The sequence below is a fragment of the Spermophilus citellus genome (genome assembly GCF_964194105.1).
Source record: "Spermophilus citellus genome assembly, chromosome: 1".
Taxonomy (NCBI): Eukaryota; Metazoa; Chordata; class Mammalia; order Rodentia; family Sciuridae; genus Spermophilus; species Spermophilus citellus.
This window is the reverse complement of record NC_138182.1, coordinates 93,753,282-93,771,687: the sequence shown is the minus strand read 5'-3', so window position 1 is coordinate 93,771,687 and position 18,406 is coordinate 93,753,282. Positions and strand designations below refer to the sequence as shown.

Genomic DNA, 18,406 nt, shown 5'->3' with positions numbered 1-18,406 from the left:
CCATGACAGGCTACATATGAGGATGGTCCCATAAGAGTGTAATGACCTGAAAATTTTCTGTCCCCTGATGATGTCAGAGTAAAGCATTACTCTTGTGTGTGTGTGTGTGTGTGTGTGTGTGTGTGTGAGTGTTTTGATGCTGTTATAAACACATGCTGCTACATTCGTAAAAGTATAGCATATAAAATTTGGTACAGTAAATTATTCTTAATAATCAACTTCTGTGTTACTCATTTATGTATTTGATTATACTTTTTGTTATTATTTTAGGGTATACTCATTCTACTTACAAAAACAAAAGGTTACTGTGAGACAGTATGTCCCGTTATTCTGCCAGCAGTCTGATATGTCTCATGTTCACATCATCACTTGATTGTTCCATTTTTCTCTTGTGCTTGATCTAATCTTATGCGTTTTTTTCATTGTGGCCCTAAGAGCAGTAGGCGATAACACACAGGCACCAGGTGGCTGAGGTGTGTCGTAGACTATACCATCTGGATTTGTGTCAGATGGTATAGTCACTCCGTGATGTTCACTCAACAACACATTTCCCAGAAAAAAATCGCTGCCATCAGGGACATGTGACTGTCTATAGCATGTAATGGTAAATCTCTCATCGCTGGAGCATCAGATTTAATTTCACTAATCTAGGTTCTTGGTGTTAGAAAAGTGTCTTAGTACTCCCCTTCACAGTGTTGTTCAGAAACAACAGTAGTCCAGGCCCCTCTCAGGATGAAGGGAGCTCCGTTAATTGAGTGCAGTACTAATGATCTGTGGGTCAAGAGGTCACTCCTCATTGGAGGCCAGCCTTTAGCCACACTCTGCATCTGGGCACAGACTGGGCCCTAACCTTTTATCTCACATGTGGGAGGTTCTTGACCACAAAAGGACCCATTCAAGATTATTGTCAGTGACTTGGTGACATGATGGTGATATGGCATCTCTAGATGTATCTTCAACAACCCATCTCGCTTGGTGAGGTTTGAATAAATTGAGGATAACTTGAATAGTGAAATCATCTGAGTCCTTGCTTTCAATAGAACTAGTTTTCAAATACTTCTGTAAGCTTTCAGTAGAACTATAAGAATCTGAGTCCAGTTCCTCACCCATTTCTATTGGTGTTGAAATCTATAAAGACAGGATCCACTTGCTTATCTGAATAACCTTGCTTACAGAGCATCTAGTTAATACTGTGTTAATATACTGATCATTAATATATAGTAAACTTCATCCCAGGTTGATGTAATACAGATTCCTAGAGGAAGAGTTAAACTACCTCAGAAAAGAAATGAGCAACAAAGTTTTAAAATTAACTAAAGATGGAAAAGAAAATAGAAATGAGTGTCTTGGATACATTTTGTCCTCATTAATATTTTCTTTGTGTTTATGAGTTCAAGGAGCCCAGGAAATGTTGTGTGGAGTCTAGGTGCCACTGCTCCATCTGCTTTAGCGAAGCCATAAAGCATCATGATGTCTGGTTCAAATATTATCTGAGGTACCTTTGAGAAATGATGTATCAGGTACAAAAATTATGAAAGAAACACTGGGGCCAGGGTATACTTCTGAGATACAGTGCATGCATGAGGACCAGTGTTCTATCCCCAGCATCGCCCCTGAAAAGGACAACAGAAGAAATATTGAAAAATAAATGGAACTATTTAAGTGTTATACTCAACTCATGCACTGTTCAAACCAAATATTTTGCTATTAAAATTTGTTCAAGAATCATACAAATTTTGAGTAAACACATCACAAACTATATCTTCAAATATTGCATCAAGGGGCTGAGGTTGTGGCTCAGTGGTAGAGTGCTCGCCTAGCACGTGTGAGGCCCTGGGTTCGATCCTCAGCACCACATACAATAAATAAAAAAATAAATAAAATTTAAAAAATATTGCATCAAGGAAAATTAGATGAATCCAATTAGAGAAGTATTTTAGAGAAAGAAAGATTAAATTCTACTGTCCTTTAGGTTTTCCAAAAAATATTTCTCACTGACCTTCTAAAAGTTGATCAGTTTCCATTATAAATTTTGGGTGCTGGGGATGTAACTAAGTGGTATAAATAAATAAAAGAAAAGAAAAGAATTTTCCTTCATTCCATGAAAGATCTGGAATTCAGAAATGCACCCTATCTCAGATTATATGAAGATAAAATTTCTTCTTCTTTTCTATTTCATTAAATAAATAAGATGATTTTACTGTACTGAATCTGCCATCGTTAAGGGAAAATAGTAATAAAATTCTAAGTAATGCAAAATAGATTTAATTTTAAAATATGCAAAATTAGACTAAGGTGGTGATTTTTTACTGAAGAATCCAAACTGCGTGTTTTGAGAAAGTCCTAAAAGACAAGGGAACACAGCCTTAGGGTAATCACAGGGTAAGTGCTTTCCTCTGCATAATTCTCTTGTGAAATTTTAAAATGCTCAAAAAGTATTAATGAATCATGCCTAAGAACTACTTATTTTAAATTCAAATTTTCAGAGCCATAAATTGAGAGAACAAGACTAAAATTAAGCCTCTGTCCAAGGTGTTAAGTGAGAGGGTGACAGATCTTAGTCTGCTGATGAATTCATTATCAGTTTTTCTCCTCCTTAACTGCTTTAATGAATACCATTTGATTGACAGTCAAATCCTAATAATTTACTTTTCAAGGAAAGACAGTTTCCTTAAAATCCTTAAAGGCTTGTCGAATTGAAAAAAACAAAAACAAAATTTTTAAATGTTATCCTGCCCCTCCATCAGTGTAACCTGAGTGTCTGGGGGGGATGTCTGAGAATTAGATGCTGCTGTGTAATTATTCTGAATATTTGACACACAGTCTTTGTAGGAAATGGTGATTTCTATCAACCAAAAGGCAATTAAATGCTGTCATTTGGAGCCCCCATTCATCAGGGACACTTGCCCTCCCTTCCAGCTGAGAGACAGATAACAGAATCAGTCCTATGTGAGGCAAAATGGAGGAAGGTGATTAGAAATCAGGCAAACTCTGGCTTCTCTTTGAGCCCAACTCCCCCACAGGCTGAATTATAGCTCTCCTACCAGTCCCAGGGCGCAGAATGATGTCATGGGATCTGCAGTTCAGCGAGATGAAAGGGATAAAGCGGAGCCCGCTGGCAGGAGGAAAAGCTTCCAACACACAATCCACAACACAGCTTGGGAACCCAGAGAGCTCCGGATCCAGCCACTCAACCCAAGCATGGGGGAACCACCGGCATTGCCTCCCAGCAAAAAAGAGGAGGAAAGCAACGTGATCCGTGGTTAACAAAAGAGTGTGTGGACTGGAGGCGGGAGGGTAACTACCTACCTGCTGAAAGCGAACTTTCTTGATATCCATGCATATATATAAGCTCAGCCCTGCCTTTGATGTTCAGCAACTGATCACTGATCAGATTACAGGCATTTCATCTCCCTGCTCGTCTGCCTTTGATCTGCATGGTTAATTTCATTTTCCTGGATTTGAAGTTTCGTCCGGGCTTGTGCTGACACACATTTTTGGGAAGGTAGAAGCATTTGGCATAGAAGTGCTGCCAAGGAGAAACCAGGCTGCTGAAAGGGTGAGTACTGGAAAGATCTCAGCAGTTGCAGGTACTGGGTTTTATTTTTTTGTTGTTGCTTCCACTGCATTTTTCCACATGTGTTCTAAGAAAGAAAAAAGATGGTTTTGATCAGTTTAGAACGAACATATCCGTAGCCGAATACTACATTATGCTGTATGTGTGTATCAGGGTAAAATTGATGCTTGATGCAATTTTTTAGGAGTTTGTACAAGAAGGTTTGCAATCTGTCATGTAAATTTTACTTGGAAATAAGTTGTGCAAACAGGACAAAACAGAATGGTGCTAACTTTAGCATGCATGCTCTGCTGCAGCCCCTGAGACCTGTGTAACTGCTTTAAGTATTTACAAGTTATTTTAGTTAGTAAACAGGCAGTGGAACTTTGTTTATTGAAAATGCATTCCTTGTTGTCTCTATTAAAAAAAAAAGAAAAGAAAAATGCATCTCTGGTAATCCTATTTCTTTAGTTTATTTACTCTTTCACCTTCAAGATGTAAATCTATCAAATACATTTCCTTATGCAGTTTGTAATCACAAGGGAATTGCTGAAAAGGCATTGGAGTGTGATTAAAGCCTTTTATGTGTAAAACTGAAGAATTTAAAAACAGTGGGAGGGGGGAAGTGGCCCTAGGTTTTGGCTAAAAATACTCTAGCGATTTTCTGTAACCTTTGGAAATAGCACAAGCCTTGTTTACAGAAACATTCACAAGGTTAATATTCCTAAATTAACATTTACTTTAAATTTATAGTGACAGCTGTTGTAGGTTGCAATTCACCAACTGTTTATGAAAACTATCTGAGTAATCAACAGTTATTATGTTACACAAAGTATTTTAGTCACATTTTCATTTTACTGAATGCTCTACAAAACCAAATTATGTTGCTGCACTGAATTTGAAAGTTAATTGTTATATCTTTGTCAATTCAATAATATTCTCTCCTCCCAAAGTAAAATCTTTGGGCTGAAATGCAAGAACTCAATAGAGTGGAAAGTGATCTTTCCATGTGCACACTGGTTTGTTTTAATATTCTAGACCTAAGTTTATTTGGGCAAAATATTTAATTATCATCACAATAGCCTATTTTATGCTAGCTGAGCCACAAAGAAATTATAAGCCATAAACCAGTCATTCTTGACTCTGAAATTCTGATGAAACAGGAAAGGTCTTAATGAGTCTCCTTTCATATATAATTAATTTTTCCAAGCCAATTAATTAAATGACTTTCTAAATTTTCCTCCTATTAGGAGGTTAATTAGCATTGTTTGCTTAATTTTAAAACTTTGATGGTTGTTAGGTAGATATTATTTAGAACCATTCTAAACAGACAATGTTTTTTAAAGTCTGTCAGTAAGAACTCAATGTGAAAGAATTAACTCTTATTTTTACTCAAGAGATCATTTAAGATTTTTTTCCACCAATAATGCAACAAGTCATATTGATAAATCCTGATTTCAAAAAATTTGTCTTAAAGTTCAGTATTAATGTTCACATTCAGAGAAGAAAAGTTAGTTTTTAAATTGGTGCCTACAAGTGATGCCTAAAGAAATAGTGTGCTTAGGAACTTGCTCATTTAGTTCAGATTTGGAGTTTAAAACTTTTTTTGTTTTTGTTTTAAATGACCGTTTCTTTGGCTACTAGCTTTGTTTTAACAAATGCAGACTTTTCTTAACACAAAACAAAGGAGAGAATTAGCAATTATCTGATTAATTTAGGCTTTGTAGAAAACTAGCTTGGGCAAGTCAAGTCCTTGAAAAACCCACTTCAGTGTCTAAATTAATTCAGTTAATTGTTTACTTCTTGTGTCTTTGAAGAGATATGAAACAAAGTGCATTTAATTTTTTAAAAGAAAAATGGCTATTGCTGAAGGTATAGTTATAGTCTTAAAAGGCATTTCTTAATTAATTGCCACAGATGACCTTGATGGTGATTGAGTAGATATATCCCATACTTCTATGAAACGGAATGCGTATATTACATTTTTTCAAAGCACTTTCCTAACCATTGCTTCAATGGCAGCTTTGTTACTGCCGAAAGGCCATGTCTTCAAAAGACTTTTATTTCTTGATTCTGTCACTGATTAGCTATGTGGCCTTAGAGAGTCACTTCACTACTCAGCTTTCTCATGTGTGAAGTGACGGGGTTGATCAGATCATTTTCATGAAATAAGCATGACTGGAATTTTTATGGCCATTGTACAGATGAGGAAACTGAGATGATAGAAAAGTAACTCTGCAGCATTAGCTAAGGTCACACAACTAATTTTCTGAGGGCTGGCCCAGGGTTCTTTCCTGTCTACCATGTGTGGGCTCTTTTCCAACAACTGCTAAAACATATGCACTGTGGAGCTGATCAGAAAACAATGATATTTTGAAAGATAAAGATAGCCATTTCCTATTGTAATCCTTTGTTTGTTTGTTTGTTTCCATGATAGAACTGTCACTCAAATGGATTTGCCCAATTAATTCCCAACAGTTCCTTTTCATATTTCTAAGCTGTATAAGCACAATTACCACAACACATAATTTACCATACTTCTAAAATAATTTTTACAAAAAAATTAAATCAATCTCTCTCTCTCTCTCTCTCTCTCTCTCTCTATATATATATATATATATATATATATATATACACATATGAGTTGACATTATATAAGCACATCTTGTTAAATGTTTTCCAAAAATATTGATATCTTCTTAGGAGATGCCAGTGGGATCCATGAAAAGTTTTTTTTTAATATCTTTATTTTATTTATTTATTTTTATGTGGCGTTGAGGATCGAACCCAATGCCTCACATGTGCTAGGTCAGTGCTCCACTGCTGAGCCCCAGCCCCAGCCCTCATGAAAAGTTTAATAGTTGATTTAAATCTATTATTCCTCAAGGTAGATCTACAGTGGAGTTTTGTGAAATTTCATTGGTCAAATTCAACATGGTTTCATACATGATATGGGTTACATACCATATTTGATTGTGTTATGAATCCTTGAATGCATTTTTATTAACTCTTTTTTCCTTTCTTGGAAAAAAATATTTCTTAGGATAAAAATTAATTTAGTTACTGATGAATTTTATGCCTGTATGCTGCTTTCAAGACCAAAGAGTGGATCCTCACGATATCTTAGATTCTTTTGTCCTAGCGCTAGCCTGTTAATTCTTCCTATTACATACAGTTGAACTTGATTGTCAGCAAACATTATAGCCAAAATTTTGCCCAAAATAATGGGTTCCACTTTCCTTCCTTCCTTCCCTTCCCCCTCTCTTTCTTTCCTTCTTTTGATGTATTTTATAAAAGCGACTAAACATTTTTAGTAGAGTTTAGCTTCAGCTGACCTATAACCTCAAGCCATAATCCATTCATCCTCTGCTTTGAGACAGAATTGAACTCAAGTACCAGCCATTGGTTGGTCAAAATCTCTCCCTGTGAGGATAACATCAGTCCAAGCCACTCTGGAAAAGCTAAAAAAAATTTGGTGACCCTTTAAAGAGTGATTCTTTAATTTTTTGTGAAACTATTTTAGAGGAATGGGTGAGAATGATAAAGGCAGGCAGAGAGAAGCTCCCTGGTGGCTGTGCTTCATGTCCCCTCAACTGTCGCAAGCTACTCAATGTGCATCCAGTTTCCTCCTCGAGGTCACTCACATTCTAGATTGAGCAGGTAGCAGTGCACCATCCATCCTGAGTTGCTCTTTGATGAGAAGTGAGTCAGAGGAAAGGGCAGGTGAGGGGCCAAGTGATGCTATAAACCATTCCTTCCAACATAAACCACTCTCTTTGAGAGGCATTCTGGTAAGTACAGTTTTCTTCATCCTGTTCCATATCCCCAATTCTTTAACAGACCCATAGTCTTGCACCATAGACTGTGATCCACTCAGCCTGTTCCTTAATCTAGTCCTCTGTGGAGGAGTCCGCCACATTTATGGGGAAGGAGAGATGATCGCTATCTCTTTTCTCATTAAATTCATGAAAAGAGTCTAGCCCATGGGGATGTTTGGGTCCAACATGTCATGAACTCACAAAGATCAGTGCACATGCTGCAACGTATATCGACTTCGCTCTACAAATATCACGAATTTGACATTATCTAAACAAAACAGCCTCCTGATCTTTGTGTATACTGGTTTATGCACTACAGTGAAGATTACGTAAGGATTCAGGGAGACCACATTTTGATCTCAGTTTTATCAGTAACTTTTGGCATGACCTTGAGCCTATCACTCAGCCTCTGGCCTCACAGTCCTCTCCAACCCTCCACTGATAGTCTATAATTGATATTAGAGGGTGCTGGGAATGACTTAAATAGCTGAATCTTGTTGGTTTTTTTTCCATCTTATTTTCCTAACTATATATTGGCAAACTATTTCCCTTTCAGAGTCTCATTCCCAATAAGTAATTCATTGAGCAAATGTTTAATGAATACCTACTATATGCCCAGCATTGTGAATTAAACCAATTAAATTCCATATTTTCACTTGCATTCTATTCCATTTTCCCAAGGAATAGTGACTTACAGTACAAATTACTAGGAGTCAGGCAATTTGCCCCTTGAGATTTCAGTGAGCCAGTTTATCACTGAAACCATTTTTGTTTAAGAAATATGTTACTTTGCCAGTTCAACTTTGTGGGGAAAATATCTTATAAAATATCAAACACATTTTTGCCAGCTCAGATATTGATAAAACTAGCTTCAGAAAATGAACCTTACATAAAATATTAAAAACAAACACCTCCATCAAGATCCTCATAGCAATTTGACTTTTTCAGTAAAAATTTCAACACACGCATTATCTCCAATCTTTTAAGGGGAGAAAAATGTTTCCAGTTCTGATTCTAAGCATCATTTTCATTCTGAAGGAGGCTAGGATCGTATTCTTTTGGAACTGCCATTGATGCTCATTTGTGGGCCTGAGTTTCGCGTAGATACTGTTTTCAGATCATATAAACACTCAAGGCAAAATAAAGTGTAGAATAGTTATTTAACTTAATGGGCTCTTCTCTAAAGAATGAGATGCTCAGTCTAGAGTTCAGAGATTCAGTGTTCTTTCCCCCCACTGTCAATTATTATTTCAGGTGTCATTTATTGATTGATGCTAAGTGTCCTATGCCCTACAAAAGCAATATATTGCCATAGAGAATGGTACCACTTAGTGAGCACTTACTATGTGTGAGATATTAGCCAAGTGCTCTAAATACCTTAGGGTATTTAACAACCATGAAGGAAGCGACTCGTGTTACAGATGAAGAACAGGAAACTTAGGGAAGTTAACCAACTTCTCCAAGGTTATACAACTAGTGAATGCCAAGTTGGCGTCAAGACCAGATTGTCTGGTGCCAAAGCCCATGTGCATTCACAATGGAGTCTCTTTCCATAGTGAGCTAACAGGCTAACTGAGAAGATCAATCAAAGACACATGAAATGATTCAAGATTTAATGAACTAAATAATGTGCTACTGTCTCTAAATACAAAAGGAGGTCAAGGAGGAAAAGAGCACTTGGCTGAAGTCAGAGAATGTTGTTCCTGGGTTGGCAGATTGAATTCTACTCAGAAAAAGTTCATTGAACATTTGTTTGAATGACTGATACTATCAGAGATACAAGTTAGAACAAAATAGCCTCCTTCTTTGGAAGCATTTTAAGTCCTTGGGACAGAAAACTAAGTCCACAGATATTCATGACACAAGGCAGGATGTGGCAAGTGCTAAAGTATCCCAAACTTTGTTGAGAGGAATTATAGGTCATAATTAGGGGAAAATTCATATGAGTCGTGGCTTTTGAGCTGCCTGACATAGGAGAAAGAAGTCAGAGAAGTAAGGGAGACGTGTGAGCATTAAGAGGAGACTGTTGCCAAGGAAGGGCAACTTCAGGGCATATGTGCCGCAAGGCAAGCAGACCAGTTTGGTCAGAATATAAAGTGGAGGTTTAGAAGAGAGAAAGATAAGGCTGGAAAGGTGGGTGTAGCCCAAGTGGGAAATCTTTGAATGCTAATCAAAGAAGTGTGGAAGCTATTCTTTACAAGGTAGAAGCGCCTGTAAATCTTCACTGAACAGTGGCAACCTGAAAGGCAGGCAATAGGACCCAGGCCGTAGCACTATTCTGGTGAGGGACTGGGAGGACCTGGATGGACTGTGGTGGAGGTGTTGGGTCTGAAAAGAAAGAGATGCAGGAATGCCTGAGACCTTGCAAAGAAAGAAGCAACAATTCAGTTTATTAAAGATAAACTCAGTATCCTCTGTATTATAGGCTATGGAATATAAAAAAATAAAATTCATTCTAAAGGGATTAAATCTAATTGGGGAAAGGAACACAATAGAGACATTTCTTCAACATAGTGCTGGAAGGGTATATGGGTGATGCTCGTGGGCCTCTAGGGACACTGGATGAGGGCAGTCATATAGGCTAGGGGAATGACAGGTACCTTGAGGTTCAAGTAAGGAAATGCACATCATTTGTAAATCATCTACAAATAAGTCACTGATGTGATTTAAGTTCCAGACATGTAATATTTAAAGCATAAAACATGGAGGTATGATACTTAGGAATGATAACATTTTTAAGTATTTTTCACAGGTACCTGTTACACTACATGCTTTGAAATATGGGATCACGGGATGTGCAATTACTGATAACAATCCATCCATTCACCCGATGAATATCTACTCACCCATTTTAACGCAACAGCAAAGTAGGCATTGTTAGATCTGCTTGCTAAATGCATGAACTCAAGCTGAGGTTATGTAAACAGCCTGACACCAAGTACTAGTAAAGCCACAGAGCCCAGACCTGGTTCTCCAGTTCCTCGGGGTCAGAAGATTCAGGTTCTTTGGGTGACTCTAGCTGCTGAACTGGGTTGGCACGTAGGAGATGGACACATGCGTTGGCTAGAACGTACCCCTGACCTATAGAGGATTCTGTCCAGCGAGCGAGCCCTGGGAGAGTATCTGTTGAAAAACTGCACGCTAATCAGTGAGGCTGCTATTAGCTGGGTCATCACGATCTTGACCCACCCGAGCTAAAGTGCCACGCTCACAGATCTGGCCATCATTTTCCTCTTATGCAGAAGCTGGCTCTGCCTAGGAGGTGATCCGGCACGGGAAAGGCACAAAGGTCTTAGGGAAATACACCCGGGGTGGGAAGGAAGGCTCCATCCTTTCTCCCAAGAAAGTTCAAGCTGTTCACGGTCTTGGCTACCCCATCCCCTACCGTGGTTCTCCCCTACCCATCCCGCATTCACCAGCTCCTGGCAGTGCTGGGGTCTGCTCACCCAGCGCGGGAGACTGGGAAAGCCAGGAGCAGCCCAGTGGAAGTCAGCAGGGGGCGGGGCGAAACCGGTGGGCGGGAGGGAGGTGGGCGGGGCCTCGGGAGGCGGCAGCCGTTGCCGGGCTACCGGAGAGCACCGAGCCGGCGGCGCTGGGAGGTGATCCGCTCGCGCGCCTAGAAAAGACCCCGCTCCAGCTCCGCGCCCTGCACCCAGTACCCTGACCCCTGCGCCCGCATCCAGAACGGTTCTGCGCTGCCCTGATCCCCGGCTTCAGCCCCGACCTGCAGGGCACGACGCGGCGCGCCAGCCGACGGAGCCTTGCAGGTGACTGGGAAGGTAGGTGTCCCGCTCCTCCCAGGACTAAGGTGCGCTGCGCGGGGACCCCAGCCCTCGCCTCGGGTGGATCCTTTCTAGATAGGAGCCTCGAGAAGAGGCGGCTGCCTAACGGAGGGAGGGAGCAGGCAGGGGCAGCTCACAGGTACAAGAGGGGAGCGAGCGGACTAAGTTGTACCACAGGACCCCAGGAAGGAGTGACAACCAGGGGCAGCTGAGGAGGCACTGGGATGCAGAGCTTTGGCCACAGCCACGGCAGGGTCCAGACAACGCTAGCTGGTCTCCTTCGGCATTGGGGATGAGGACGCTTACACTTTTCATCTAGGGTTCTTGTGAATAGAAAATCTGCTTGTAGAGCAAATATATGTGAGTATGTAAATAAATATGCATCGTGCTTATCCCGGGCCCTACACGTTTGCCCCGCGTCCCTGCGAGAGGTACTCCCCAGCGCCCCAACTGGCGCGTGCTAGAAAGGTGGGTCTCTGGAGCACTCATCTGCAGGCCCCACTGCAGAACTGCAGCCTAGGAGGTAATAAAACGACTTTTAATTCTATCATATTCCTTCCATGGAAAAATAAAAAAATCTTAAATGTCAGCAGTATTTACTGGTACATTGAGGAGCAGAGCATGTAACAGATTTAGATAGAAAAGAAGTCAGTTCTCACAGCCCTTGTTAATGTTTGTAAGTAATTTCATGGAATAGAAATTTAGCTGGTATGTTCTTAGAGATTAAAGTTTGGTGGGGTCAAAATTCTGGGATCTGTTTTGGTAACAGTAAACTAATCATCAAGCCTGCATCTATCATTGTGAAAAATTCATGTCACTTTTTTTTTTGCCTTTTAATAACAGGGCTCAGTTTTCAAACAAAATCATAAGCATTGCTCAGCATTTCTTTAAACAGTTTAACTCAATATTTTATGAAGGCATTCTTTTTATTCCAATAAGTTTTCTTTGACTACAAGATAATTTCTTTATATAAACAGGAAAAGGGTATTGTTAAACATGACTTATGTAAACAGAAGATTTTATTTTAGTGTTGTTATTTCATGATCAGATACTTAGATTCGAAAGTGAGGATTACATTGCATTAGTTCAGGATTTACTAAGTATGTTGTCTGTGGAAGAATTTCACCTCAGGCATTTTTGCCAAAGCTGCTTTCAAAAACAATATTTTTATTTCAAACACTGCTTACTATCTAATTTAAATATATATAATGAAAAGGGTGAGAATTGAGTCCTAATGTAGAAAACTGTTTCTTATGTATTCAGAGATGCAGGTAAGTAAAAAGAATTTTTCTTTGTGTATTATTTATCGGGTTGTTCTGAAGATAATACAAAATATAGACATGCATTTTCAAAATATTGCCTTGACATCATTACATGAAGTGTTATCATGAGCTCTCTAAGTTCTTTACTTTTTAATTAATGAAAATGTCTTATTATATCTACTTTATTACCAAGGCCAAGGCCACATGATTTGGTAGACTTTAGAATTTTTTTTTTTTTTTTTACAATAGATGTTAACTGGGGTATTGTGTTAGTATTTCCCTGTACAATCATGGAAACTGTTTCTTTCTTTCTTTTCTTTATGTTTTATCTATTTTTTATTTGGATTTTTTTTTCTTTCCTAGAGTGTCTTGACAGTTCAGGCTGGGCTGGATCTTGAATTTGAAGTTAAAGATTCATAAAAGACCCTTATTCACTTTCCTATCAAAAGACTTGAATATGGGCCATTGCTAACATTTAACTAGCTATAAAAGAAGCTGTTCCAAAGAATAGAAGATAAATCAGATGATTAAACAGAAGATTCTGAATTTTAATTTATGTATATTTTAGAATATAAATGAGTTGATTCTGCATTTTAATTTATGTATATTTTAGAATACAAATGAGTTGAGACAGCTAATGTCACATGCTGTATTTAATATATTGGTTTAATTTACTAGGTATAGCTCTGTTATACAAATTTAGAACATGTTGGGGACTTAAAAACCTAAGTAAGGAATTCTACTAACACTGATGAAGAGAATTTCAGTTTCCCTTTCCTCTTATTTAAATCTCTGAACAGCACCTAGCTTACCTCAATCTCCCTGGACCAGATCCAGCCTTAAAAATTAACATGACACAACAACAACAACAAAAAAAAATCCATTCATCTTTAATGCTAAAAGGAAAAAAAAAACAAGTGTTTTTTAAAAATCTGATAAATTAATATTTAAAATCAAGCATTTAAAATTCTGGAGAAGACCAGCATATTTTAACTGTGTTGACTACAGGATGAGTAATAATGCCCACCTTAAATAAGTATATGTTCCAAATAAATAAATCAACAGCTGCCTATGTGAGAAAAGAATCACTGAAGAGTTAATACTTTTGTCCCATGGCAGCTGATTATTAAATGTTCATAGACTTTGTGAAGAAAACTTCTAGCTGAAGATAAAGAAAGGTAAAGCAGTCTGAACAGAATTTCTTTCCATGATTTACTGGTTGAATGGTGCATTCATTCATCATATTTTATCTGTCAAAAATATTTACATTTAAAAGTAAGATGTTTAAACAGAATCGGGTTATCGTCCAGTCCACACATCACAAAGCCTGTACCTTTTAAACTGAAGTTTTAAAACCTGGGGTTTAGAAAGAGAACGACCATCCATCAGCAATTACTTGGGACAAAGGAACTTGTATATCTGAAGATTATTATTTAGCCCCTCTTCAGTCAGCTTGGATGGGTCTAATATGAGGAAATTCTAAAAGAATGGAGCCTACTTATACTGGAGAAGAACACCCGGAATGGTGTAAAGACTGGTTTTGGATTCTATCAAGATTTCCTTCTAAAATAAAAATTTAGACAGCTGTGTTTTAGAGATGATTGTACACAGTTTTCTTAAGATCAACTGTGTAGATATTTGAGGCTCCCTTCATCATTGATGATACAGTTGTTCTATTTGTACCTCAGAATAGAGAAACATTTAATGAATTTTGGGAAAAGTACCTTACTTACTATGTGCTTGTTGATTGAATATTTTATAAATTCTGACAATGTTTTCTCTGGAGCAAAGATGATAGAGCCTACAACACAGAGAAAACCAATTAGTCTTAGAAAACCACACCCTAGGTTAAGTTCTATTAAAAACAAACAAATAAATAAAAGAGTTTAAGACAATGGCCCTTAATGTTTTTGAACTTTGGAGGAATTGGAAATACTGTATTTGGCAACTGTAAGTTTTAAAGCTTATAGAGTTTTTAGTCGAAAACAGTTCATGATTTGAGAAAGGGAAACCATTCTCCTTCCTCAGCCAACAAAAATATGTATATTCTTATTACAGCACACCTTTGTGAGCTTTCTAGGCTGCAGAAGGGCTGCCAACTCTACCACGTAGAAAGAATGATTTTTCGAATATAGTGACATTAAAGGGTAAGTTGCAGAGTAGCTAGAGGCTTGGGGTTATTGTCCTTTTTGGAAACAGCAGTATCCTAAATTTCTAATTAATTTTTCATTCTTTCAACATGTGGGATTGACAATATTTCTAAGCCAAAGTTTATGTTCCACCATTAAAATGTAAAATTCTGTATTTATAGCATTGGCTTTATTTCAATGCTGATTTTATAAATTGTAAGCCTGCCAGTTTGCTTTAGTGTTGATATATTTCTTTAATGGTTCAGCTTGTGACATATTTAAAAATGTGTGGGATGAATGGAGCTTCATTACATAATGTTAATATACCATTACTAGATGAAAACTGTTACCTATTGCATGCGAACCACATGTGTTGGATAATAAATAGCTTTTAAGAAATGGAAAATAAAGAAAATTAAATAATTTATTCTGAAAAAAGTATCCAGATTATTCAAATTATTCCAAGCTTCATATGGGTCACTTGCAATATCAGATATAAAGATAGTTCTAAGAAAAATTATGTATTGTTAGTTTGGCATGATGGCACATAACTGTAACCCACCTACTTGGGAGACTGTGTTAGGAAGATCACAAATTTGAGGCCATCCTGGGCCACTTAACAAGAACAGTCTCAAAGTAAAAAGGGCTGAAGATGTAGCTCAGTGGTAGAATGCTTGCCTACCATGTTTGAGGCCCTGGGCTCAATCCCTAGAATCATAATAGAAAAGAGAAAAAAGACTGGTTACTTATTGTTTATTGTTAAAATTAGATTGATAAATACCAGACCTTCTTCGACAAAGTGATATTTGTCAGTACAAGCTGAGCATCCCTAATCTGAAATTCTCCAAAATCTGAGTCTTTTTGAGTGACAACACACCTCCACAAGTGGAAAATTCCACAGCATGAAATTTCCTTTCATGCACAAAATTATTTAATATGCTGTGCAAAATTACCTTCAGGGTATGTGGATAAGGTATATATGAAACATAAATAAATTTCATGTTTAGACTTGGGTCCCGTCCCCAAGATCCCTCACTATGTAGATGTTCCAACATCTGAAGAAATAAAAAATCTGAAACCCTTTTGGTCCCAAGCATTTTGGATAAAAGATGCCCAGCCTTGAGTATAGAATACAGTCAAGAAATGGGATCCTGACCTGGATTTGGTTGGACCAAGTAACTTTTATTTCAATATTTAGTTATGTTTGCTCATATTTTTCACATATATTGTTTCCTCCCTTATATCTCTAAGAGATAAAATATTATTCTTAATTAGTAAATTTCTTCATTAACATGTATTGGGCATATACTTTGGATAAGTTACCATCTGGAGTGAAATCAGTTTCCTTGTCATGAAGTCCCCAGACTCTGATTGGTGGCAAACTTGAATGGCTGGATAGGTGCTAACATCAGTTAAGGGAGTCTAGTAGGACAGCAGAGCATTGTGGGGACGGGCGCACTAGAAAGTGTGTGGGCTTCCCCAGAAGGGCATCTGATGCTCAGTTTCCGCTCATGTTGCCTCCATGTGGACTTGTGTTGGCCAGGTTGTCTGCTTCATGAAAGTTCTTCATTTTTAACTTCAAAAATAAATTTTAAAAATCACATGCTGCCATAGCCAAAGAACATAAATGCCAGTTAGATGCAACACAAAAGCTAGAAAGAGAAGTAACTAGATGAGACAGTGAGATTAAGTCCAGGGTATCCCTAGCTAGATTTAAGGAGATGCCAGAGACCTTAGACAGACAATTCGGTGGGACAGGCATTGCAGACAGATCTCGTCATCTGCCCAGCCAGTGAGGAATGAAACTTGGAGCTCCTTCTCCCCAGCAACACTCCCATAAACTGCAGCCTCTGAGACCTTGCCCCTTTGCCTGTGGACACACCAGCACAGGTATTTGTGATTTTAGTCAAGGAAGTGCAAGGGGTGTGCATTTATAGCACCTGTTGGATTTCTGTCTCCTTTAACGGAGGCCAATTAGGACACATTTGCATTAGTAATCATTCACTCAAATGAGCAAACTGAGCAGCTTTATTTGATAAGGAGCCACTTTTGGTGCAGCTGAACAGGATGTTTGCCAGCTCTGTGCTTTAGGTTTCTTGTCCGTTCTTTAATGCTTGCCTGGTTCTCCAGATACTGCCAGCCTGCTTAGTATTGCTGAATGGCAGACAGTGCTGCAGAAATTCTATGCTACTAGCTTAGAGTAAGGCAGGCATTATTAGCCTTTAAGTGCTTAGCCAGGGCCAGTGTATCTACACATGTTCTGCAAAAGTAGATGCTAGATGGTTAGTAGATGTTGTCTGGTCTGGATATTTTGGTAGACTGTAAAAACTCCAAAGCACAGACCCATTTTACATACAATCATTTATATTATTAATGCCAGTCCCAAATAAATAGAACTCTTAAACATATAGAAGCATTTTTCTATCTTTGGGCCAGATTTTGAATTTAAAAGCAATTCAACAAATAACCTTTTTATTACCTTATTTTTATTTTAAATATCATTACTTACACACTGTTATTTTATTAAATTTTCCTTCTTTTATGAGAGCCAAAGAACTTCATCAGGAATTTCATTTTATTCCAGGAAATTCAAGGTCACACTCATAACACCCCACCAGCTAAATTGTTTATTTCTAAAGTGCTTGTTGGCCAGGCTACATTCAAAGACATTTAGGAGACCACCACCCCAGCTAAGCTGTGAACTGCCTATAAGTACAACCTTTTGGTATTCTCCTTAACCTAATGCTGTCTTCTTTCAGGCTCCTGATAACTGCTTACCCAAAGTTGGTTGAATAAATAGATAAATAGTTAAATGTATTATTTGTCTTATATCTATCATCAGTTTTTGTTGATGAAATTCTACTGTCCCTAATGGAAGGTGTCAGTAGTATACAATCCTCCTGACTTGAAACCCTTTTTGGAATCACCAGGCATGAATTTAGTTTGATTTTTACTAGTTCTAGTATTTGTGTCTTTTCACCTTCAGTTTTTTTCTCCCATCATATGGGGGTAAATATATTCTTGAAAGTATGGTATTAAGGAGAAAAAAGTTAGGCTTTTTATAAAGCTTTAGTATAGTATTTAACATCATAAATGCTTTGTTCACACCTTGAATTCTGAGTCTTCCTATGCTTTCTGCAGGCCTATAGTTCTAGAATTCTAAAAGTAGCCTGCCGCTTGTTAGTGGCCATCAAGTGTCTCTTATTGGTCTCACAGGTTGCAGTCTTCAAGGACTGTCATATATATTGGCTCGTTTGATCCTCAAGAATAATATCACAGCATGAAGGACAATAGTTGCTAACACTTCAATAACACTGAAAATGTTCCAGAAAGTTAACTCTCGGTTAATTGCTTTATGACTGGTAAACTCACTCACTCCTCATGCAGTCTCAGGAGGTGGGTACTATCACACTGCCCAACGGAGAGGTGAGGAACTGAGACTCCAGGTGAAGTAGCTTGTTCAGATTCATGCAGATAATTAGTGATGCTCCCAATAACAACAGCAACACAAACATCAGCAACCATCACTAATTAAGATTTATTCTGGGGCCTGGGGTTGTGGCTCAGATGGTAGAGTGCTCACCTAGCACATGTGAGGCACTGGGTTCCGTCCTCACCACATAAAAATAAAATAAAGATATTGTATCCACTAAAACTAAAAAATAAATTTTAAAAAAAGATTTATTCTGTTCTAGCCATTGGGTTAGCACTTTTTTGTGTATTCTCCCAGTTAATTCTCACTACAACCTATGAGACAGATTCTATTTTTATCTCTTTATAAACGTGTAGTCTTAGTGTATGTAATCTTGCTAAGAAACACTTCACTATTTGTCTTCTGCATGTACGGATTCAGTCTATT

The 18,406-nt window shown here is 38.0% G+C and overlaps 1 protein-coding gene and 1 long non-coding RNA gene across 7 annotated transcripts in view; one reads left to right on the top strand and one right to left on the bottom strand.

Moving 5' to 3' along the window:
- Positions 1-2,224: 2,224 nt before the first annotated feature.
- LOC308646466 lies at positions 2,225-10,812 on the bottom strand. The gene is made up of 3 exons (XR_014021391.1): positions 10,340-10,812; positions 3,045-3,644; positions 2,225-2,343 (listed from the first exon to the last, which is right to left on the bottom strand). It is a non-coding gene; the product is annotated as an uncharacterized lncRNA (long non-coding RNA).
- Positions 3,420-18,406, top strand: part of TNFRSF19 (TNF receptor superfamily member 19) — a 90,715-nt gene continuing 75,728 nt past the window's right edge. For 2 of the 6 annotated variants that reach the window (XM_081289344.1, XM_081289339.1), the window contains exon 1: positions 3,420-3,559. The gene's annotated coding sequence lies outside the window, so the exon portion shown is untranslated. Of the gene's footprint in view, positions 3,591-10,973; positions 11,154-12,781; positions 12,850-13,532; positions 13,597-18,406 lie in introns of those variants that run through there. The other 4 variants (XM_081289341.1, XM_081289342.1, XM_081289343.1 and 1 more) reach the window with 4 other exon arrangements.